Source organism: Notolabrus celidotus, chromosome 21 (assembly GCF_009762535.1).
Source record: "Notolabrus celidotus isolate fNotCel1 chromosome 21, fNotCel1.pri, whole genome shotgun sequence".
NCBI classification, from domain to species: Eukaryota; Metazoa; Chordata; class Actinopteri; order Labriformes; family Labridae; genus Notolabrus; species Notolabrus celidotus.
In genome coordinates this window covers 7955384-7981488 of record NC_048292.1, presented here as the reverse complement: position 1 = coordinate 7981488, position 26105 = coordinate 7955384, and the positions used below count along the sequence as shown (strand labels likewise).

General features: G+C 39.9%; 1 long non-coding RNA gene across 2 annotated transcripts in view; it reads right to left on the bottom strand.

Annotated features, from left to right (window-relative positions):
- Nucleotides 1-2780: 2780 nt before the first annotated feature.
- LOC117804690 overlaps nucleotides 2781-26105 on the bottom strand; it is a 62047-nt gene continuing 38722 nt past the window's right edge. The window contains exons 4-5 of one of the 2 annotated variants that reach the window (XR_004629219.1): nucleotides 3038-4015; nucleotides 2781-2921 (exon numbers count right to left, since the gene is read on the bottom strand). This is a non-coding gene — a long non-coding RNA (uncharacterized LOC117804690). The remainder of the gene's footprint in view (nucleotides 2922-3037; nucleotides 4016-26105) is intronic. The other variant, XR_004629220.1, reaches the window with a different exon arrangement.

The following is a 26105-nucleotide window of genomic DNA, read 5'->3' as shown; positions in this document are numbered from 1 at the left end:
TAAAACTATATCATTTTGAGGAAAGGGGTGGGTCGGCAATGCATTTCCTATTTTTCCTGAAAAACATGCCTTATAATTCCCTGCATCCTTTTTGAAGAACACATTCAGTAACCTTATCATGGGACATAATAAAGAACAGAGGTTTGCTGCTATGAATGTTCATTTATGGAACTGTAATTTCATGAAGGAAGTTAAACTTATGTAATTTTGCAAATATGTCCAAACCTTCAAGCAAGTTCAAATTAAAAAAGAATGAAAACAAACAGCAAAAGTTTTATGATGTTACTCAGTTCTTCTATTCATCATTTGTTTCAATTAAAATAACATATTCATAATATTTGATGGTACAATGTGCTGATACAATGATCAAATATGACCATGCATTTCTTGGCATAAGACCTAGTTGTTGACTCATTCTCTCAGCCCTTAATGGCTCAATAACGCCAAAGTCCCCCAGAGTTTTCAAACTAATAAAAAGGCACTTCAGTTTGCAGTGGGCTTTCCCCAAGGAGGTTTATCGAAGAGAAGTCAACAAGTGCGAGAGATATAAGGGACCAGGGCCAGGAGTAAGAAAGTGGGAATGAGCGAGTACAAGGCCAGAATTACAGTTGGACGAAGCATATAGACCAGTGCAAGGGGGAAACTGTGTGAGAATCAGGGGTGTGTCCAGAGTGTTGGCCAGGGGTGGCATGGGCCCCTCTTAAATCTGGCCACTTGGTGCCTTCCCAAAATACTGAACTGGGATTAGCTATTTGTTTTGTCAGGGGAAAAGCAAATATAAAAATAAAGTACAAGCCCAACTACAGAAAAGCTTGGACACTGTAACGTCTTTAAACGTGTTGCTGGCATCAAACTCAAAATTAACACGAACGTTTTACAGTCTCAAGGTTTGATATGTTGTCTTTGCACGGTTTACAATATAATATAGGGTGAGAATTATTTCCAAGCCATCTGTTTTGATGAACATTTTACTCAGTGTTGTAACTTTGTTGGAACTGAGGTTGTAATTTGGGATGATTATAGGTATACACTGCAGGTGTATCTGTAGTTTTAAGTAAATGATAATATGCAGCACACAAATACGGCACTGCTTTTACAACATGAAGCTAGTTTATCAGTAACCTGAACAGAGGGAAGAAGCAGTTATGTTCAATAAAACCAATGACATGAAACAGCATCTAAAAAATAAATTCAGAGATGTCAAAAAGGGGAACTGACTTCACTGTGACCATTGAAAACACCCAGCATGCAAATGTGAGAACATTAAAGATAAACATTGACTGAAGAATGTTTTGAGTGAATTTGCATATCCTCTCATGATACACAGGACTATTCATAGATGTCTACAGTATGTGTCTGCCAACTCCGCTCCAGGTGCTGCCATTTGAATACTGAACTATCTTCAACTTGATTAACAACATGGTGACAGTACTGAGGGTTTGAAACAGGTCTGTGTTTTGATAAATATAACAAGGAAAACAAGGTCATACTACTTTACAAATCAAATAAGATACCTCCGGAAAAATAGGTGTATTCTCTGCTGCCAAAATCTTCAAAAAAATAGACCAAATAAGGGATGCACATTTGAAATATTCTACATTTCTACATCAACACAATGTATATAACTGATGGTAATAGCTATGGATTGAGGTTCAAAGTTCAAGGTTAATTTTATTGTCATTCAGTCACATTTAAAAATATGAAGGAATGAAACACATTACTCCGGTCCAGCAGCATACAGAATAGATAACAAGTTAAAAGCAGACTCTACAAATAAATAAATACATTACCTCAAGCCTACAGTAAGTAAATATAAAAACTTAGTTTAAAACCAGCGAGAAAGCGCAGTAATGTGTGCATGCCGTCACAGCGGTAAAGTGCAGAGAGCAGACCTAGGTCAAAGAGTTCACAAGTCTCACAGCTTCTGGAAAGAAGCTACACCTTAGCCTTGTTGTTCTGGCTTTTAGGCTGCGCAGCCTTCTGCCTGAGGGGAGGGGGGTGAACAGTCCGTGTGCTGGATGGGTAGGGTCCTCCATGATGTGCGACGCCCTTCCTCTGCACCTGCTGACATATATGTCCTCCAGGGAAGGGAGGCGCCTTCCTGTCAGCCACAGAGCAGTTCCCATACCAGACAGTGATGTATGCTGTCAGTGTGCTCTCCACCAACACACTGGTAAAAAGATGTCAGGACAGCAGGGCAGAGGCCAGCCCGCTTCAGCTACCTTGGAAAGTACAAGCGTTGGTGAGCCTTCTTTATGGTGCTGGTTGTGTTGGTGGACTGCGTGAGGTCATTGGAGATGTGCAGGCCCAGGTATTTGAAGGTGGACAGCATCTCCACAGCTGCACCTCCGATGTAGAGAAGGTGATGAGGGATGCGGTCTCTCTTCCTAAAATCCACCATCATCTCCTTAGTCTTCCCCACATTGATGTAGAGATTGTTAAATTTGCACCAGTCCTCAAGATCTTTCACCTCCTGCCTGTACAAAGACTTGTTGTTGTTGGAGATCAGTCCAACCACAGCCGTGTCATCTCCAAATTCATATATAGTTGTACAAAATGTTAACCTGCTGAAGGTCAACATAGGGAGCAGGCACATAAAAATAGAATCTGCAGACATATAGTCATGTAAAAGAAATAATGAAATCCCAGCCGACTGCTGAAAAAGTCATTATCTACACAGGAACCAACGACATCCCCAAACAACAGTCCAAACTTCTTAAACGGGACTTCCTGTCACGTATAATGGCTGAACCCAGAAAAACAGACTACAGACAGGTAGGTCTTGTTTCCCAATGTTTTATTGTAAAAGTGCAGGGTGAAGGGATAGCTGGTGGGGGTCCTGGGTTGCTGAGGGAGGGATCCAGAAGGTGATGAACAGGCAGGTGAGTGAGGAAGGTGGCAGAGCTGGGTGCTGATGGATCCTGGAGACGGGAAAAACAGGTGGCAGATAGGTCGAAGGTTAATGGACAAACACTGGCAAAAAGCTATTCATAAAGGTTCTCTTTAAGAGCTGGACTTGGATACTAGGCAAACAAACCATGTAGGCATGCGATCCGGCAGGGATTGGGTGTCAGTGCAGGGTTCTTATTGGCAGTGGTGATTGGATGATGGCTGGCAGGAGTGTGTTTGCAGATCCAGTGCAGGTGAGCAGACAGTGCAGGAGACCATGCAGGAGGGAGAGGGGAAAACAAAAACACACAGAGGAGGAACTGTGACAGTATCCCCCCACTAACGGGCACCTCTGGGCGACCTCCCAGGTTTGTCCGGGTGCCGGTCGGGAAACGTCCGGACAAGGGAAGGGTCCAGGATCAGCAGATGGGGAATCCAGCTCCTCTTCTCTTGGCCGTAACCCTCCCAGTCAACCAAGGACTGCACCCCACGACGGCGAGAGTTCAGGATGCTTTGTACAGTATAGGCAGGATGATGGTCTATAATCGTGGAGGGGGAGGGGCCTGGGGAAGGAGAGGGCTAGAGGAGACAGGCTTCAAACGGGACATATGAAATGAAGGGTGGATTCGCATGGTACGGGGGAGTTTCAGCTAGACAACCATTGGATTCATTGGAACCTTTCTGCAGTAAATGGTCCAATGAATCTGGGGGACAGATTCTTAGCATCAGTTTTTATTGGCAGAACCTTAGTTGAGAGCCATACCCTGTCTCCAGGGGTGTAATTAGGAGCTGGGGTGTGCCGGCGATTAGCTTGTCTTTGGTATCTATCGGAGGATCTCAACAGGGCAGAGCGAGCTTGATGCCAGGTCTTCTGGCAACGACGGATGTGGGCATGGACCGATGGGATCAGGATGTCCTTCCCCTGAGCTGGGAAAAGGGGTGGTTGATAACCATTGAGGCATTGGAATGGTGACATACCTGTAGCAGAGGATGGCAGGGTGTTATGGGAAAACTTGACCCAAGGAAGTTGGGAGGACCAGGAGCCTGGGTTGGCCGATACATGGCAGCGGAGAGTCTTCTCGAGGTCCTGATTAGCCCTCTCAGCTTGGCAGTCAGTCTACTCGTGCTTATTGAGAAAATTAAGCATATGAATCCTGTCATGTATCAGCCGGGAGTGCAACCGAGTCAATCAGTTTGGTGACAGAGAAAAAAAGTACTTTGGAGACCCGTCACTTAGCCGCAGCTCCCAGCTAAGCATCTCCCCTGTGCACAACGCCTTAAATCAGCTGATTCACATTGAAAAATGCTTTAAACTCAAAACACCTTCCTGATAGCTGAACGAAAATAAGAGACCACATGATGTTTGTTCCACATGATAGAAAATTGAAACAAAAAAACATGTTCGAGTCAGTTCTTAACAATCAATTAATCGATACTCGACTAACTGTTGACATCCTGAGGATAAAACTATTTTTCGGAACAGTAGAGCCAACATCTGCCTAATATTTTGAGCCTTCTGGATACACAAATTAAAAGAGTGAGCTCCTACTGTCAAAATAATTACTGTTGCTAAAATATAGCACCCCATGAGTCAATTTAAGGAATTTATTACAGCATGGTTATCTTTTATGGAGGCTGAATCATTTAAAATGTTAAATGAAGAAGCAAATCTTTGGGTCTTGTCTTTCTTCACCAGCAGTCTGAAATTGAGTGACTGACAAGTTTTGATTTCTGAGCATATTTTTTTTTTTTAACTCTACAACTTCTGATCCTACAACTCTCCAATCAAACCCGTCTGCACTTCATTCAGTAATTGGCTCCCGCTGTCAAAGCGCCAAACAGCACACACGGTATGACTAATGCAGAGCAACCCTTAACTCACTCCTCTCATGTAAGATTTCTGCACTCAGTTGTGTGAGTCGAAAAAAGAGAGACTCAAAGCTTCAGTTTTACAAGTCACCAAAATGCTACCAGGTTGTTGAAAACAGACATAAATATTAAACCAGGGAGTGAGAGATGGAATAACTTGTAGTTGATTGTCACTAGGGTTCTTTGGCTCCACACACAAGCACTGTAAATCCAAAAGCAGAAGAGTGTTTGATGATATCTCAGCTACATGACTAAAGTGTGGATTTTTTGTGGATTTGAAGTTAGCTTTTTTTTGTACATTTTTAAGGGGGGTAATGTTGTAGCATATTCTCGAACAAAATGAGAGAGTCTGGCCTAATGATCAATGATAGATCACACTCAGCTTTTATACACTTCACAACAGCGTCACACAGTCTTGGCTACGTGAACACCAGGTCAATATTTTGCAACATCCTGGTCCATATTAGGCAATGTCCTGGTCCATTGACAACACTGATTGATATTCATCAAGAGCATCCTGTGGCCCCCTTCTCAGTTTTTTACACACACACACACACACACACACACACACACACACACACACACACACACACACACACACACACACACACACACACACACACACACACACACACACACACACACACACACACACACACACACACACACACACACACACACACACACACACACACACGTTTCCCGTATGTTATTGTTGCTAGCCAAAAAAGATGTGTATCTACCCTCAACACATGTTATTCCAGGTCAGAGTGACCCAGCACTACTTAAGAACTTCTGGGAAGTTTTAACATTTCTAACTCTCATAACCTCATACAGTTACACAATGGTAACAGTTTTACCATGCCTGACTGCCCCAGCTTATGGCCTTATACAGATCGGATACCAAACCTCCCAATAATATTGAATCTCCTAATAGTAACCGCTAAACTGCAGCCCTTGATTTAAAAAAAAAAAATCTGATTATGTAGCTGTGGGATCTCTCCCTCCTCGCCCCCCTTTCCTCCTGCCGGGTGACCTGGGGGTCGCCCAGGGTGCCCTGGCGGTACCTGTTTGCTTCCGGTCTGGGTCCTTGGCTGGTCCCCTGGCCTGGGTCTCCTGCAGCGCGTTGGGTTCTTTGGCCTGACTGCTCTCGCAGCCTGAGTGCCGGGCTGAACCACTTGGCTGATCTGACTCAAATGGTATCATATGCACCAGTGGTGGTCTTGTTACACAAATAGAACACAGCACGGCGGCAACCCTCTGTGACCCAAGCTTCAGTAATGATTGTGGACACTAAGGGTTGCTTAATCATTAGTATCACTGCACGGTGTTTTCGGCGTCATGGTGAGATGGTCCCTCTCCATCTAAGTGTCTCTCTTTCCTTCTCTTTCCCTGTCCTTTTATATATACATATATATATATATTTTTTTTTTCTTTTCTTTTTTTTTCTTTTTGGTCCACCGAGGTGTTCACGCCCTCTTTTACAGAACATGATATTAGCTGTCAATAAAAGATAGGCCAGAGTTCTAAGAGGGATGGTGATGGTCGCATGCACACAGTCACAAGCACAGAAGAAAAATGTTTTCTTTCTTTTCTTTTTCTGCAAGAATAATAATTTTGTGGCCTCTCCTTGTAATGATGATGTAAAGTTAAGTACGACCCATAACAATGAAACACCAAGACCAAAATATGTTTTTTAGTTTCTTCACTTTCAGGACTAATCTACGCTTCTTGCATCTTGCCTATTTGTAGCTCAAGAGAATTTGGATGTTTGCTTTAACTGATTTTTCGACACATTACAGAAAAAGTACTTGAGTATTTTCTGTGTGGATGTTCTGTACAGTAAGTTCATTTTACACTGCTTATGGGTCATTTGGAGGTCTAGAAGCTGCAGCTCCTGATTCATGTGGTCAGGACAGATCTGCCTCTAAAGTGCGTGTCTGAGTTTCTCTCTAGTGCTGTAGTTATTCCAGCTAGCGCACCCATGGGTGTCATCCATCAGTTTCATCACTACAACACCAACTGACGGATTAAAATGGCTTGTGTCCAACCTGGAGCCTGCAGTGTCTCATCACACTCCTTTATCCTTTTCTTTCCTTAACCCTCTTTGAAAATCGTCATTACATTTCTGCTTTTTTTTCTATATAAAAATTCCTCTGTCTCTTTCTTTCCCTGTCACTCCTGAATTTTTGTTCTCTCGTCTCCTTACTTTTCCTTCAGTCCAAGTTCATTCTTAAGTATTCAGAGTATGTCTTTCTATCTTTTCATCTTTCATGAGTCATTTTTTTTCTCTCCAGTACGGCACATATGACCTTGTCTTACCTCTTCCCCTCATCTGTGTTTTCCTCCCTACTTTGTTTTTCTTTATTCTCTCTTCTTGAAGCCTGCAGACCCGAAACAGCTGATCAGTGCGCTGCAGGAAGAAGAGCATGTCTGTGTTGCGTCTTTAAATAGTGGAAAAACCAATGGGCTTTCAGAAACCAGAATAAAGTGCTGAAACATTCCTCAGTTGAATGTACACTTACACCGAGATGAGTGCCTGGGTTTGAGTCTCTCAAAATTAGCTAAATTATGTGGCAGACTTGGCCCCATCTGTAGAAAACTGTAGCCTAGCTTGAGTGCTGGCTCTCCCAGCAGTTTTTCATTAAAGGGGCTGAGTTGAAGACATAAAGACGTTATTGGTTTTATAACACTGCTTGCACGCAGAAGAATACTTCTGCATTGGAAGTCATCAAGCCCACTCAAAGCGCCCCTGTGTCTGAGTGACTTATTACACTTCATACAATTAAAAAAAATAAAATATTCACTGAGAGGCTCTAGGAACAAATTTCACAGCATCTGGGATCCAGTTTTGATGTATTTAGGTAAACTTCAAACTTTACTGGATATTACATAGAAGAGAAAATCAACGACAGAGGAGTGGTACCCTGTGTTCAAGGTTGGGGTTGGGGGGTTTCTAGTCTTGTTTTACTTTCAGCTCTGTTTTATTTTATGTTTCTGTGTTGTAAAAAAAAATTTAACCTTAATACCTGCTTGTCATTAATGGATGTGAATACAAACAAAAAAAAAAGAAAAAAAAAAAGGGGGGGGCTGAGTTGACCGCCATCTATTGTGGCTAGTACACTGAGTAGTGACATGTTACTCAAACAACCCCACTTCAAAAATACCAAAATATCCCTTTAATTACCATGGAAGCACTTTTCCTTCTATCCCTTTAGAAGTATACTGAAATTTGTTAATCAGTTAATTTGTAAATTGGCTGATTTAACAAGGCAGCGGCTCATTATGCAATCAGCTCCTGACTGCCCTCCAGGCAAATTCTGCAAGTAGAGCTCAGTGGGTGCTGTGCAGTGATTGGATTTATCAAAAATTATCTAATCACATCAAAAAGGTTATTTGTGTACCCAAAAAAATAGACTCGTTTTCAACCATAGTTGTGGTATGAACTAACAAGACCTTCTTGATGTATATTACTTAGTAGTTATGAATCATGTAAACAATATGGAAATACAGGAGAAGATATGAAAGTACAATCCTCGCCATGCATTACCATCCAAACTCGTATGTCTATGCTGCTGACAACTGCAGTGGAAGAGGGAAGTTTAAAATAAAAACATTGGATGTTTTTTTAAATACAGAAATGCACTCTGTACATTTCTCTCCATCCTGTGGTTTTATGACCTTGTTGTGGTCAATTCTTCATGCTGATTGGACAGTACACCATAGCAACAGTGTGTTATTTCTTGACAGCAAATAGTTGCCAGAGACAACATGATCCCACATCTCAAATCATACCAGTCTGTGGAGAAGAGTCTGGCAAATTTCACCTCAGCCTGTTGACACTGTGGCAAAACCTTTACTATAGTTAGATGTCTAAGTAGGTCAACAACATGGAGGATATTTCTTGTTTTGTTTTTAATTAATATGGAAATTACATTAGTTTAGATTAATGGATTAAGAGTTTACCAGTTACCTGCAAAGCATCTGTGCAGGTCTGTGTGACAAAACCAGTACCATCACCAATCAAAACTAGACAAAAACTAGCCCAATAGCTAATAAAGCCGACCCCCACACCAGCCTAATGCAATAATTCAAATTAAGTATGTCCTAATTACAAAAGGACGTTGATTAAGATAAGATAAGATATCTTTTACTTGTCCCACAATGGGGAAATTTAAGCGATACACAGTGGGCAGCCCAGGACCGAGCTGGCCTTCTTCACCAGTCTGTTCAGCTTCTTCCTGTCAGCAGCAGAGATGCTGCCTCCCCAGCAGACCTCTCCAAAGAAGATGGCTGATGCCACCACAGAGTCAAATAAGGACTTCAGAAGAGCCCCCTCCACACCAAAAGACCTGAGCAGAAAGAGTCTGCTTTGTCCCTTCTTGAGTGCATTGCAGTTGTCTGACCAGTCCAGTTTATTGTTCAGGTGAACACCCAGATTAACAGTCTATTTAAAGCTAAAGGTAACCTGGTCCCATCCAGGTTAGCATTGCTAAGTATGTTAGCATGGCTATAACTTTCTAAATTTCTGTGATTCCTTAGACACACAAGTCCAATGTACGTGTGCTCTTTAAAGTCTTAGAAGGTGTCATAAAAATAGGATGATCTTGTGATTCTTATTTATGAAATAGCTCCAATATTACTGTGATATTTCAAGACTTAGAACGCAGCATGAGTGGCACACCTTTTGAAAAACATAATCTGAACAGAACTCTGCTCGTCACTGACATTTGTGGGACGTAAATCACACGCTTGCACCTGAAAACAACTGAGAAGTACTGCATGCACAGTCCAATAATTGGAAACAGAAATAATTGGCAGCAAATTTCCAGATATTGTAGGAGAGAAAAAAAAAGGGATTCATGGTGGTTAAAAAATGTTCTCTTGAAGCCTCTATCCCCCCCACAGAAAGATGCTTTGTGTGCTCCAGTAATGAGTAGAGTTTGGTTCACGAGAAGTTTATTCATTGTTGTCATTGTTGAAGGAAAAAACAGCTTGTTCATGACTGACAAGCCAGGACAAAAGCAGCCAGTCAGTTGTGTAATTTCCAATATACCGCTCAGCTTTGACCCACTCTGGCTGAAAACAGCAGATTCTTAATGCACTTATTTATTTCAGGTCCATCGCTCTCTATTTTTAGCATATCCCCTCTCTCTTTCATACTGCCTCAATTTCTTTGTTGATTCCCCCTTCCCTTTTCCATCTTTCCAACCTTTTACTTTCTTTTTATTCCTGCTGGGGGGTTGGTCGGGCAAAAATTAAATGAGATTTGATTTTTAGCTTTAATTGATTTTCCCTTGCTGAGATGGTCACGGTGAATAGTCTTGCTGAATAACTTGCGTATCGAACACAAATTCTCCCCGGCTGTGAAATCAATAGCGGAGGACTTATTGGAGTAAGTGTTTGCATCAGCACTAAATGGATGATGTTTTTTCTTTTCTTTGTGTTATTCAGTTACACTTCTGCTCTTTCTGTCTGCCAGCAAACCAAGCTATGTTGACTTTTTCTCTCTCAAATCTGCTCTTTTAGTTTCACTTAACCTCTATTGCTCTATTGGTCTATATGTCTGGTTTTCGAGCCAAGGTTAGTAAAGATCAAGTTTGAGTCTTACGTGTACCCTGTCTATGTTTAGTCCTGGATTATTATTTTCCAGTCAAAGCAATATTTTCACCTACGGTCTGGATTAACATTTTACAGGTCGTCTTCTATTAAAAAGAACTCCCAGACCTGAACACTCTTTATATTATTGTCCTCTACTCTCTTACTATGTCTCCACTATCTTCTATGTCTTCTCACTATCTCCCCCTCACTGATTATAATTATTCAGGTTCAGCTTACACGCCTGGCTATTCACAAAGCACCAGTGATCCAGGTAAAATGCTTCACAGTCATTGTTGTTCCGGATGTTGAGCACTAGCACGGGTCTTTTCTGCCAGTCTGAGCTGTTTCTTTCTGCACAGCTGACTGGGCCAGATCTGCACCAGACCCGGCAAAATTTGCGTAATGACAGTCTCCAAGGCTTTTTTGAATCTTAGTCATCCTTTGACTCACATCCAGCTTTGTTATACCCCTGTGTCTGACTGTTTTTCTTTTGCTTTACTCCCAATATTGCCCAAAGGGTCAAGGGTCAAGCTAAGGTTATCTCTAAAGGCTGATTTATTCTTCTGCGTCGAATCGACGGTGTAGCCTACGCCGGTGGGTCCGCGGAGCTCCCGTACCTACGCACGTAGCTGACATGCACCTCCTCCAAAATGTAACTAGGCGTAGAATCAACGCAGGCCGCTAGCTCTGTGATTGGTCCGCTCAGAGGCATTGTGTTTCCTGCATTTACAGGACTTCCGGGATCCCGGACATCAGCCGCACATCGACTGTGTATTTCATCTCCTCCTCTCTATTCTTCCCTGTTATCATATCTGTATGATAAACAGCAACATGTATCAGCTGTAGATTAACATAACACGCTCTGAATCTCAGTGGAAAAGTAAACAGAGATCGTAGTGGAGAATTGCTGAGCGACACGGAAACGGACACATCATCCGCGGAAGTATAAATCAGCCTTAATAGTGTATTTTTGCCCCCTATTTTTCTTAAGGCACTTTCTTTCCTCCTTGTTTTAGTCTGTGAGAGAGAGACAATATGTTACTGTAGGCTTTAATTGTGTCACAATTAACAATGAACATACAGTAGTGTTTGGCTCATAATCAGTCAAGTCAAATGAATTATCCCTTCATACACAGACTTTAAAAAGTGCATTAATTACCAACTTCATGCTAAGTTGTCCATTATTTGAGCTCAGTCTCAATGCCTCCTTTAGTTGTTTTCCCTGCCAAAGTATTGAACTGCATTCAAGGAAAACCGTTTTCTTCAAACCCTTCACTTCCTACCTGCCCTGCACAGGTAGTCTTCTTGGTCAACACATTGGAGCATACTGCAGCAGAGTCAACAGAGTCAATTATTTTCCCAGAGTTTCTAACCTAAACAGAGCAAATCAAGCAAATATTTGACTTGTTTTGTTTTCAGATGGCTGATGCTAATTTTGTCTGCATAAATTGGTAGTCTTTTTGTGAAGATTTAAAAAAAATGTGAACAAAATGCTACAAACAATAGAACCGTAACATTTAGATTAGGATGCCCTCGTACCACAATGGACAGCATGTATGGGAAATGTCCCAGGTTCATTTCTAGCAGGGAAAGGCATGTTGTTGTTTTTTAGCTCTCCCCTGGTCACCAGCAACAGCAGGGTTGGAATGAGCATTCTTTGCACTTATTATGTGTAAAGTGATGTTCAACTCTTTTCACCTGGACTTGACCATGTAGTACTGACACAGTGGTGCAATGTTAAGCTCTGTTGTCTCGCCACAATAAGGCTCTTGGTTTGGGTCTTTTGGCTAGCCAAAGCTTTTAAGTATGGCATTCAAATGTTCCCCTCTCAGGTCTCCACAGACTCTTCCCAGTTTCCTGCCACAACACAAAGATATGCAAGTTAGGTTGATTGGTTACTCCAAAATACCTGAATGTTTCTATAAGCACCAATGGTTGTATGTCTGACCTGTAATTGACCAGTGCCCTGTCAGCCCCCCCAAGGAAAACTGGGGTTGGCTCTAATACCACCACATTCGCCTTTGCAGGTTAACAGTGAGGATGCATGGATGAATGCATTGATGGATGGTGGGCTAGGTGGATAAATAAATTGATGGATGGATGGATAAATGGGTTGGTGGATGAAAAAGGTTAAATACATGAATAGATGGATAAATAGATTATGAATAGTGACAAATGGGTGTAAGGATAAATAGATGGATAAATAAAGAGATAAATGTAGAAAAAAAGGCGGATCAGTAGATTAATGGATAGATGAACTGATTGATTTCTAAATGGGTGAAGATGGATGAGAATTAAATGTGGGTGGATGGATGGATGGATGGATGGATGGATGGATGGATGGATGGATGGATGGATGGATGGATGGATGGATGGATGGATGGATGGATGGATGGATGGATGGATGGATGGATGGATGGATGGATGGATGGATGGATGGATGGATGGAAAAAATATTAGATAAAGATAAATAGATAAATAGGCAAATAAACAGATGGCTGGAAGGATTGATGGATATGAAGTATTCATTAATGGATGAATAAAAGTATGGTTGAATGAATGGGTAAATGAATTAACACATTGAAAAACTAATAGACAGATAGATAAATTGGTAAATAAACAGATAGATGGGTGAATAGATAAAAAAGAAGATCAAATAGATAGATGGACTGATGGATAAATTGAAAAATGAACGAGTACATGGTTGTATTTCTGGATGGATGGATATTAATGAATGATGGCTGTGAAGTATGAATATATGAATGAATCAAAGTATGGATGGATGGGTGAATGAATAAATAATTGGATGGATAATCGGATGGATGGGTAATTAGATAAATAAACAGATGATTGATACATGGATAAAGAAATTGATGGATGGATATAGAGATTGGAAAACTTTTAATTGATGACTAAATTTGTTTATTTCTGGATGGATGGATGATTGATTAATGGATGGATGGATGGATGGATGGATAGTCCAATATGAATATACAGAAATTGATCACTGCTGCCCTAAGTAATAAAACATACAGACAAAAATAGACACTTGTTGGTCAATTCTGACAGCATCCTCCTTGTTTAAGCTCCATATAAAATAACATACTTATCACAATGAAAACATGGTGTCTCTGATTAGAATTAACCATGCTGATGTATGAGACTCACAGAAGACACATAAACTTCCAATGCTCTCAAGAATTCCTGAGTCAAGCAACAGTAAAGACTAATTCAGGAGTAATGAACTACTATGCACACATTGGTGAAATAATATCCACACTGTTTATCCATCATGCTCGCTGTTAGCTTTACATATTCATATTTCATGCAACGTGGGTGCTTATCAGGCAACCAAATATAACAAGTTTAAGATGTTAATCTGCCTGCCAATTCTGCTCCTCGCAAAATTAGATTACTTCAAAGGATCCCAGATAGTGGTAAAATATTCATGTTGGGTCTTTCCAGCTGGAACATTCAGATTTCATATTTGAGATGAGATTTTGAAACAGCTCTCTCATTACGATGTGTTATGAAACCCTCCTGATTAAAGCAATTTCATTATCAAGTAATCACTCTCTGATCATGTTGTGTGGTCTCAGCTCACGGTTTATATCCGGAGCTGGCTTTGAAATATTCCAAAAACAGGTCACTTAAGGTAAGGCTGAAACATTAAAAAGCTTCAACATATTTTTCTTGTTTTCAAAGTACATGTCTTGTCCTCTAATTTTGGATGGCCATTTTCCCGTTTCTTACACTCATTATTAGAAAGACTGCTCTGTTCACGAGCAGACAAAAAACAGAGGTATCTTGCTGTGTTGGACACCATTTTGTTCGACCATTTTCATCTTTCCCCTGCAGTCCAGTTTAGTTGGTGAATGGTTGGACTTAAGCTGGCTTTGCTGACTCACAGTGATAGAGACACAGGGTCCTTACATCTTTTGAGGCAAAACAAAGGAAACCAGAGTCTACTGGAAAACGTCTGTGCTGCCTTCTGAATTTCTGTGAAAATGTTGAAGATTTAAAACTTTATTCCGGTTTCTTCTTGCTGTCTTGTTCTCTTCCTCAGTATCGTGTTTGCCCTTTCTAACTCACGTCGATCCAAATGGTGGGAAATAGATGAGCGAATGGAATGAGAGCAGATCTCATCCCTTCTCTTCCCTCCCAGGATCCTCCCTGTTCTGCTGACTCATTTATTGTTGCACTGCAGTCAATGCAGATCAGAATACCCCCCACAATGAACACTAGATTTGAATTCCTTCTTGGAGAGCTCAAGCACCAACAGCTTTCCCATTCCTTTGAAAAATTAAAACCCAAATCTAATCTTGTCCCTCGCTATAAATTAGCAATCAAAATTGCAAACAATAGCGTGGCTGCACTCGCTGTTGGCTGTGCCACCTTGGGGCAAGCTGGCCTTGCCATTCCAAAGATTTTTAAATGTCACACCCAAAGATGTAAAAAAAAAAGACCATTACCAGTGACATTTTAGAGTGAGTATGTGGTATGACAGAATGCAAACGTGCATTCAGAGTAAAATACTGTTTCACAAATGCAAATAGATTGCCGTAGGTTGTTTGAGATAAGTGTTGGTTCGTCACCTGTTGTGTTCTTTACTCTGTGTTTAGGGACAAGTTCCCTTTTGACCCCAGTCTAACACTCTGTGGATTATATTCTATTATAATGTCAATGTCTAATGAGTTTTTAAAAAAGTAGAAAGGCTGCATCTGCAGATTTTAGATATGGTTATCAGGCTTCCAATAAAATAAGCAATTGATTTTATTCTTGTGAGCTACACTACAAGTTGTGTTAAAATATGCTTTTAATTAAATCTCTTATTGGAACAGCTGCAGAATTATGCCTCTTCTACAAAGTCAACATGGCCCCAATGTCCTTTTTTGACCCTTCTTCCAACATCGTAAACCTGATGTTTATGATTTGAGGGTACTGGTGTCCCACAGGCGCTGGTAGGAAAAATAGGGCCTCTCAACAGGATGACTCAAGACGCATTAAAAAAGTCCATCAATCTCCAACTTTATGTGTCCCCACAACCCCTATAACCCCCTTTAAAGCTCAGGGCTGCTTGATTCACTAACTTAACTCTTCACATAACTTCCTTTTGTGGGTTGCCTTCCCTATATCAGAGCTCATTCCAGTATATCACGTTTTAACCTAAATGTGGATTTTAGTTGCTGAAATGCATCAAACAACTACAAGTCCAAGCAGAATGTCAATGCTTGTCACAGTAGGGCTTGTTCAATGGCTTGAGACCATGTTATTACATTTCTTGGCTACGGATAAAGTATCCTTGAGATCCTCAGGCAGTCCCAGTCCACATTGAATGTGTAATCCCTCCAGCACACTCTGGATTACCAAGGAGTCTGTTCTCACTTGAACATGCCCTTAATACACCCAAAGGGAAGTGGCAGCTCCCAACACAAGGCTCATGACTGAAGCGAGGGATGAAATGAAACTTAGGTCAACAGGTTACTTCGCATTCATGCTCAGAGAACTCTGTCGCAGAATAGTCTGAATCCATCTAGCAGTCAATCTCCTGTTCTCCAAACAATATCTCAACCTAACACATCACTGTTGGCAAATGCATGCAAAGATCACAGCCCTAAGGGATGGCCCACCAGTATTATGCTATGTATGCTGTTATTTTTGAGAGTTCATCTTGAAAAAATTGCTTTAACATTTGGAAATACTCTTAGGTCCTATGTCCAGTAGAAGCATAATTTGTATGCTGGAAACTGCTCGGTGCTCAGTATCCCAAGTTTAAAATAATCTAAAAAAGGTAAGTGACAGTAAGTGCCAGTGAGAAGCCCTCTGAAAGCGTGGCAGAAAGCTCTGCGAAAACCACTGTAAGTGGACACAGGCCCTTAATCCTTTTCCTGGGGGGATTGAAAGATCAATTGCTACACTTGAAGTTTGGCACAAACTATGGAGCAAAAACCAGGAGGGTAGGTTCAGCTTAGGTGTTTGAGTTTTGTCATTACAGTAAGTCTTCAAGCAACATGTCTGTAAAGGTTCTCTGTCATCCTGGGCCCGTATGCACATCCGGGACCATTAGTCTTAACATACAGTTATGGAACGGCCCATTTGGCTGTAGCGTTAGCTGCATGCACGACTGCAAATAATTGGCAAATTAACTAATTGTGCCATGAAAGCGAGGGTGGCGCAAAGCGTCAAATGTCCAGGGAACCTCCTGGAAAACCCCTATCCAACAAATTCAAAGTGCACATGCCTACTATCCATAAACATCAATAAACATGGCGAGCAGTACCGGTATGACTGAGAGAAGATCAAGAAAAAACAACTTCTCAGCGGAAGAAATTTACATTTTATTGCAAGAATATAGAATGAACAAACAGCTATTATCAGAAAGTCAATCATCAGAGAGAACAAACAAGGAGAAAGGGAAAGTTTGGCAAGATCAAGATCTTGAACCAGGTACATGCGTGTGGTGTTTTTGAGCGAACAGTAGAAGACCTACAAAATAAAATAAGCAACATGAAAGCGGCTTTGTGCAACAGGCACCGCCACCAACGTGGTACAGATGGACGACCACCTGTCCCCCCCATTGAAGGATGAGGACTTGTTAACAGAGTTGTTTTAGAAGGATTCACTTCAAGATATTGCTGGTTGGTTACCTGAGAATTATGCTGCGTCTCCTAAATCTAAATTTGCTGTATATTTCAACATCGTCATACTTTTCCAAAGGATCCGTTCCATCCCTAAATATCTGTTGTCTTTGCATATTTCGTCTTAAACGGTAACACATAAGCAAGATGTCCGCCATCCTTTAAACAGCCTAGCAGGTGCTGTAATCCTGCCGTAAGCAGCTGTAATGGTGGGGTCTACCTCCATTAAATTTGATGCTTTGTTGGGGCATTAACCTGGCTCATGCATACCGCTAATCTTTTTTTTTTTCACCATTAGTACAAACGGCCCGTTTTCATCGCTAATTGCTGGACGTGCATACGGGCCCAGGTCATGGTAATTCAAAGCTTGGTCTGGAAAGGCAACTGGTTCGGAAAAGGCAATTTCTATCAAGTCCAGTTGCCTTTCTGGATCAAGCTTTGAATTTTCAGGCAACATTATTTTGTCATCAACATATTAAGAGTGTCAGTTTCCATACAACAACCTTTTGTCTCAGGGTGCCACCTTGTTCAGATTTAAAGATCCACCCTCCTGGCTCCAGAACACAAATAAAAGATGAATATTAACATCTATTTTTCTGTGCCACAGTAAAAAGGCAGTATAACCATTGTTTTGCTTTCAAATACAACATCTAAATGGTATAGTCTTCAAACCACTACAGCCTTGTATTTACATGTCACCTGTTTTTGTTAGTTTGTACCAACATCTGAGGGTTGACTATTGTAGCTTTGGTCATAATCCTCTGTCAATCATAGCAAGGATTTATGGTTCATCCAGTAATAAGCCCATTGACCCGAAGAAAGATGTGTCAAAGCCCCGTAATAAAGCCGTAAACCACCAATCACAGTAAGGAAACAACAGCAATACTAGCTTGCGTCAGCTGTGAATCAACTTATGGATTTAAAGCAGGAGGCCAGGAGCCCCGGTGCAGGGTATAAATTCTGCAAATGAAAATGGATAACATGGGGGTGGATATGAATGGCTGATGTGTGCATATGTGTGTGTGTGTGTAGAGCTGTGAATAAGGAGAAAGAGGAACCTTGGATGACACCGGGCTGCTACGAGTCATCAGTTTCCCATACTCCTGTTCATGAATCACTTTAACAAATGGCGGAGATTGTGTGTGCGTCTGTGTGTAGATGAATATGTGCGCTTAAATGTATGTGTGATGATTTAGGAAATAGAAAAACAAGCCTACACTGAGGTATACAGATCATAGGCACAGCAATACATAAGCCTTGTTGAGTTATGGATTGGCTTTCTCTGTCAGTCAAACCTAAATTCCTTGGTGACAAGACAAATTCCTCTGATTCAGACTCAGATTCTGGCTGATGGCATGCAGTGAGCGTATATAGATTTAAAATTCTAAGGATCTTAAATTTAAATTATGCCTAACTTGATTTATACTAGTGCTTTGTTGAAGAGGGAAATTACTGTGGAGAAGAAAACATCTCTCTGCTGATAAAAGTTAAGTCAAAGAGTAAGAGATGGAGGACCCTCCCTGTCTGGGAAATTACCAATTAAGACTGGGCTTCATTCGCACTGAGGCTCCAATCAATGCTAACTTGTTCTTTTGTTTGAAAAATTAGATGTCTCTTTGTAAGTTTGACCTCAACTATGTTTGAACTCTATTAAGGTCACTGCCAAGTCCACAAAGAAATCCCTGAGGACTCCTTAATTGCTGATGTAGCTGTGAAAAGAGTCACAATAGAGCTGACATTATTCCTCTAATAACTGTTATCATGTCACTTCCTTAGAGACTGAGCATTTTTTTTCCAATACATGTTAACAGTATCTGGTGAATCCAGCATATCTTTGGGTTTGTTAACCTTTAATTGATAAAGTGAATGTAGACAGAGGTTGGAAGACAATTTAATTAGTGCAAGAAAAAACATAACAATGAAAATGGATTGAGTCTACACTGCAAAAACTCAAAATCCTACCAAGTGAAACGGTCTCATTTTTAGTCTAAATGTCTCCTCCCACTTGATTTAAGATACATTTACTTAACAAGTAACATTTGAGCAAGACAGAGGGACTTGTTTTAAGACAATGCATCTTAAAAATCTTGTTAAGTCAAGCAATCCTGAAATGATTTTGTTTTGAGTTTTAATGTAGAAGAAACAAGGTTTATTTTACATTTCATGCATTTTTCAAGCTGAGATCTTATTTGTAGAAGACGGATAATCTTGATTTAAGACAAACACTTTACTTGATTTAAGTAAATGCATTTTATTGGAGAACCTAACAGAAAACAGCTCCATTGATAAAAGAAAGAGAGAAAAGTTTGTTTTTTTTAAAGGGTGGGTTACAGTTTTCAGGCACTGTTTCTTCTGAATCAGATCAATATATACATCCTCAAACTACATGCACACAATGAAACACCTACTTTTGAGCATAGCTGGCTTATCCTAAAAAACAACATGACTGAATATTAGTATATCCAGCTCACTATGAGAAGATATTATATCTCAAAATGCTCAAATTAAACTTTGTAATCTTATTTCAAGTACAAGATGTTCTTAAACTGAGAGAAGTGCCGCTATAATACAACTCAAATTAAGGTGAATATATCTCAAATGAAGACATGAAATTTATTAGTGCAAAAATCTTTTTTAGAGTGAAAAAATACTAATTGTTAGCATTCCTAGCTTATTCTGAGACACTAAGCTTTAAAATACTTAAATATTGCTTAAAATAAGTTTTCCCTGCTAATTTTACGAACACAGTTTTCTAAATATTACGTCTTATTTTAAGAAATCTTGCCAAGAAAAATTTCACTTGGTAAAAGTACCTTGAAATAAGTTTTTACTTCTTGGTTTTGGCAGGGCATTTTTTTCCAGTGTACAGGTTCCCCCTGAACGTCAAATCTTGGAGAAAAAAAACATCAGCACTAGGTTGCATCCGCTATATGTAATTTCAAAAGCAGCGTGGTACAAATGTAATTACTAATTTTAGATGGAGTTGACGCACTACTTACATTTAAGTGGTCTAAATTACTTATTGAATCTTAACACCTAGCTCTGAGTGGGTGTAAAGTTCCCTGTAAAACACTGGTTGTCGATTTGAAAGATGGGAGGACGTGTAGGGTGAGGAGTAGTACATGATTTTACTGGGAGTGTGGCGTCTGCAGTGCATTCTCTGCTCTTTCCTTTTAAGAAATGAACAATGACTCTAATTTGTACACACTCTTTCAGAGTTTCTGTTGCACAGCACAAAGGGTCATTATTGAATGATTCTCATTTCTAGGTTGTATTTCTCCAGTGCCTTCTAAATCTTACCTCAGTCGAAGGGTTACAATAGCCTAGAGGTAAAACCAAGTTTATGCACATGGGGTCGTTGATTTGAACCTCTGGTGTCATTTTGGTAAAACTGTGAGCAAAATAAATGAGCTCCCTCTTCAACTCTGCTGCTATTAGACTCCCTCTTGAACAAGAAACTTCCAGTGTCAGTGCACAGCATAAATGTGTTATACATGGCTTTGCTTTGCTGAAAATGGCTGATACATTCCTAGAAAATAGTTTAACATTTAACACTGAAATGCCGACTGCCGGACTGCTTCTGTTTCCAACTAAGCATCTTGTGTGTTGCTGGCAAGTGTTTCACTCTGAGGAGAGGAGCTCTCCATGGTGCTGCTGCTGCTGCTGCACACACTGCTGCTCCTTGTAAAATCACTCACTGCTCTACAGTCTTTGGAGAGTTCCTGCTCCACAGCCCTCTTGTAGTTTAGACTCGAGGCTTTCCCTGGTGTTTAAAACATTGTTCTTCAAACTAACATTTAACTCACACGCCGCTGCACAAGCATGTCGATGGAGTCTTGTTTTTTTACCTAAAAGTCTTGTAAAACCAGATTCTGAAGTCATCTGAGGAAACACAGGAAGAGGATACAACAGTTTCAAGCGTATACGATTTGGGAGTTAAAGACAAAAAGAGTTTGCTTACTTTGCTAGACAATCTGTTCCTAGTCAAATACAGAATCTCATGTTATTTTCAATCAAAATATTTTGAATGGGTCACAACAGTGGACCATGTAGCTCCATGTACAGCTCATCGTGTCTCATTGGACCTGGCTCTGAAGGATGCTCTGCACTGGTGTGCTACCGGGTACAAATCTGCTATAACAGCCAGCTTATTTGTATTTATCTATTTATTTGACAGGGACAAAACATGAAGGCATTAGTACATCTTATTAAAGGGATACTTCTGTTTTTTTAAGTGGGGTTGTATAAGTTGTATGTCACTTTTTAGCAGCATTTGTACCAGCCAAAAAGGATGCCGCTCAGCTCGGCCCCCTCAATGAGAACCTGTCGGGAAAAACAGCACGCAGGCTAGGCTATATATTCTTCAGACAGGGCTGATTCAGCCACGTAATTTAGCTAAGTTTGAGAGACTTAGACCAAAATACTTATCTCAGTTTAAGTGCACACTCTACTGATAATTTTTTCACCACTTTGCTTTGCGACTAGTAAACCCTTTTATTTGCACTATACTATTTGCAGATGTAACCAAGAAGGAGAGCTGAATGAGGACAACATGTACATTTCTAATCTTGCAGAAGACGCGTTCACCTTGTCTGACTTAACTGTCAATGGAAATGTTCAGTGTAATGTGAATAACAACCAACAAACTGGCTAATGTTAGACAGTGATTTGACTGTGAATTAAAGTGTTCAGTTGAATGTTAAACCGGCCACAACAGGCAGATATGAATGCACTGCTATGGAACGCTAACTATCGAGGAACAAGGGTGTCTATTTTTTAAAAGCCGTACACATAAATCATATTAAATCAAGACAGTTTTATTTTAAGTAATATTTTGGAGCCATTGTGTTTCTTAAATTGGCAGCTGGGTAATAAGAAGGGTTGATGTATAGGTAATGTTTTGTTAGTGGGTGGTTAAAGTTAAGTAAAAGCAGAAGTAGTAGAATCCCTTCATGGTGGATATGACTTCAACACAGTGGTTACAGGAATTTAAATCTACAATACTCAAATTATCAGTCTTTTTGTTAATAGACTGTAATTAACAATGAAGCCTCTTTATGACCTACAAAAGCAAACCAGAGCATTTCATTACCAGTTAAAGTATCCTCACAGGGTCTTTAAACATTTAGTGTTTGATTTCAATTTTGGCTGTTTTGACCCTTTGCTGAATGTCACCCCCGTCTCTCTACTCTTAACATTAAATGTCTCTCTTTAACTGTCCTATCAATAAGGGCAAAAATGCTGAAAAATATGTGGTAATAATTAAACACAGTGCCTACCAATCAACCAACCAATCAGAATCAAGAATTTAACACAACCGTGTTTTGAAACTTCATTCATGTCTACTCTTGTCAGGTGAAACCACTATCTTCATTACTTGAACACCCTGTAGTCTATATTAGAGTGTCTTAAAGTCAGGTTTTGACGACATCACTGAACCAATAGATCAATGTACTTATGTCGCCTCAGTATGGAAGCAGAAGCAAATTCAACAAAGAACAACACAAGGGTAAGCGTCCTTAAGCAGCTTTTATGCACTTACACATTTCATAGAATAGTATTAGGCAACATTGCCCCATGCACTTCAGTTATTACATTTTTCCACTGCTGGGTCAAATTTCAGAGCTTTTTCAGTCAGTTCCTTTTTATTGATTGGCAGGGGGTCAGACTGGTTTTCCAATGAATTCAAGGATGATCTTATTCCCAAATATATTTCATCCTGTTTTATCTTTTTGAACACAGAAGAAGCTTGACAGTGTTTGAGATCTGAAGGGCCTGCTGAATAATGAGAGGAGTTTCCCTGTTTAATTCGGTCAGCAACTCTCCCTCTCTCTCTTTATCACTTTCACTTTCACTTCTACCCTTCTTCAGATTCACTTCCCCAGAATTTCTCAAGCACTCCCTCAAACTGGGTATGGTTAGAGAAATATCTTTCATCAGATTTTGATTGCTCTTTTATTCCGTCTATCCCTTATTTCTCACTCTAAGTCTCAGTGTAGATCTATCGCCGTCATATGCATACGTAGCCTGGAGCGTAACATAGGCGATGGTCTGTGTTTCAGACAGTAAATAGAACATAAACATAATTTAGTTGGATATCCGCCAATTTGTCTACAGATACCGATGTGTTTCTCTCAAGTGCTCCCATTAGCCCCTCACAGGGGCATCATCTGAGTATATTGCTTATATTGGTTTTATTCATTTTGTTTGACTTCTAGAGAAAGAGGGTTGAAAGGGAAAAAATGAAGTTTGAGACTTCATCCTTCTGTTGAGAATTTTAATAAAGGGTGTCAGTTTATATAGTTTAATAAATTTGTCTATTGTACAGTACACTACCAGTCAAAAGTTTGGACACCTTCTCATTCAATGGTTTTATTTATTTTAATTATCTTTGACATTGTAGCTTAAATCTGAAGACATCAACACTATGAAATAACATGGTTTTGACACAATCTGGATTACAACAGTAGTCAAATAGAGCTATCCATTGTATACTAACCCTACCTCTGAACAACACAACTGATGGTGTCAAACACATGAAGAAGGAAAGTCATTCTACAAATGAACTCTTGACAAGGCTCATGTTAATTAGAAACCATTCCAGGAGACCACTTCATGAAGCAGACTGAGAGAATACCAAGAGTGTGCAACGCTGTCATGAAGGAAAAAGGGGGTTACTTTACAGAATCTAAAATATAAAACATATTCTGCTTTGTTTAACACTTTTTTGTTCATTAAATAATTCCATATGTGTTCTTTCATAGTTTTGATGTCTTTGGTATTAATCTACAGTTTTTCAAATAATTAAAATGTCTAAAACATTAAAGTGGCATTTCCATTGTTGTTCTGTTTTAAACTGTCATGCCTTCAAGTGCTTGATTGTGTAACTCCATAAGTTCAGTTTGCTAAATAAGACTATAAACTTCTCTACATAATAAGTCAATCTCATCAGCTGTGTTTCCAGCAAGCAGTCCAGTTCAGTTTGGTATATATATGGTATACAATTGTAAGTATTTCAACTATAAAAAAGTTGGGGAAGGTACAAAAATAACTAATCCATACCATCCTACTTCTATTGCACCCTTCTGTTAGGGTACCAAGCATACCTATCCAACCCTAATTTTTTGCAGCAGTAATTGTAGATTGAGAGAGAGGAGGGGGAAGGATTGTATCTCTCTTAACCTGATGTTAATTGTTCTTCAATGAAATAAGAATAATTTATTGTTTATATTAAGGAGTACTTTCAGGTGTTAGGTGTTGGGGATTGGTGTTAACAGAAATGTATCTTGTTAAATAACAGGAGCTTAACACAGACACCAGCTGAGCAGAGAGAGTGGTATGGAGATGAATGTAAAAAGGGAGATTGCACAAGACAAAAAAAAAATCTTGTACCTTGATGTTATTTAATAATTAAGATAGCATACCTTTAGCCAACATATTTTATGGCAACTTTTCTTCCAACAAAAGTTCACCAAAGGATTGAATAAAGCATTTCTGGTTCTTTTTTATTTGTATTCTTATCAAAGAATTGTCCTGGACACAACTTCAAATAAAAGCCTAGCATGACAACAAGGGGATTCTCTCCACTAAAAAAAGGTCAGGCTTTTGCTTTGGAAAGCATTCATCCATATTTTTAATGCTTTTCACATAAAATTAGCACACAAAATTAGACACAAAGCCAGTACAGACCACTATATATAATTTGCTGTGTTTTGGCTCCTTAAAAAAAAACACCTTCTATTCTCTAGATTTATTTAAGACACACATGCGACTCTGCTTACACTGGCAGAGTCAAGGGTTTGATCTGTTAACATGTCATGCAGCCAATTCCCTGTGTGAAGAGCCAGAGGGAAGTACAGTTTGCTGTGAGAACACAGGAGAGATAAAGGTTTACCTTACCAAACGAGTATCTGTGGGGTTTGCTGGACAACCAAGTTCCATTCATTGAGGCCCCACCTCACAACTTATAGCACTTAAAGCTGCTAAAGCTTGGTACAAGATACTACAGCACACCTTCAGGGGTCTAGTAAAGTCCATATCTCTAAGTCAGGGCTGAGTAGATGCAGGCCTACACAATGATTAGATTAGAGAACTGTATTAATCCCCTGTGGGGGAAACTCATCTGCCACAAGGGTCTGTTCATAAACTCAACAAACAATAAGAACAATACAGTCACAAAACACAAAATGTGAATAAATAACAGTCACACTATTTGAGGCTTAATTTACAGCCACGAGTCAGATCCATGACTACAAGTGTTCATTAAAATATCTGACTGCTGCATGAACAAAGGACCTTCTAAGACGTTCTGTGGAGCACTGAGGCATCACCAGTCGCTCACTGAAGGAGCTTCTCAGTCCATTAAAAACGCTGTGCAGAGGGTTGCCTTTGAAGACCAGAACTGTCTTTAGTTTAGTCCTTGTTCTCTTCTCCAAGGTAACCTCAAGAGAGTCGGGGTTAATGCCAATCACTGAGCCTGCCTTTCTGATCAGTTTATTTATTTTGTTTTTGTCATCAAGACAAAGGCTGTTGAGATCTTAAAGGATTGTGAGGGAAATAGTTTTCAGACTAAGGTTTCAACCAAAACAATGTCTGGCAAACTTTTACAGTCTATCCAATCCCTCCAAAGAAACAAAATGTACTGCAAACAGAACCAATCGTTCCCTCCAAGCTCTTCATCTGCATTTTATCTGAATCTATTTGACCAAACTAAAAACGTATTTCTTTTCTTTTGTTTTATAAAGACGCAGAACAAAAAAATCCAAAGAAATGGAGTTAGAATTCATGAAGTCGCACAGTAAATATTCCAATCACAAGCACAATCCTCTTTACATACAAACCAGGTCTGTATGCTGAGGCAGAGATAACCTTCCTCAGTGCCTTTAGTCACAATGAAAACAAATACTACTACTAATTAGCATTATTTGGAAACTACTACTCAACAGGAATACAAATGACTACTTTGTGATTATTTTTAAAGAAAACTGTGATGTTGCCATGGATACGAATACCAATTTTAAAGACTTATTGGACTAAATGTGCTCCAAGCAAGCACACAGGTGTTTTATTTTACTACAACACCTGGGCTACTGACAGTTCCATGAATAA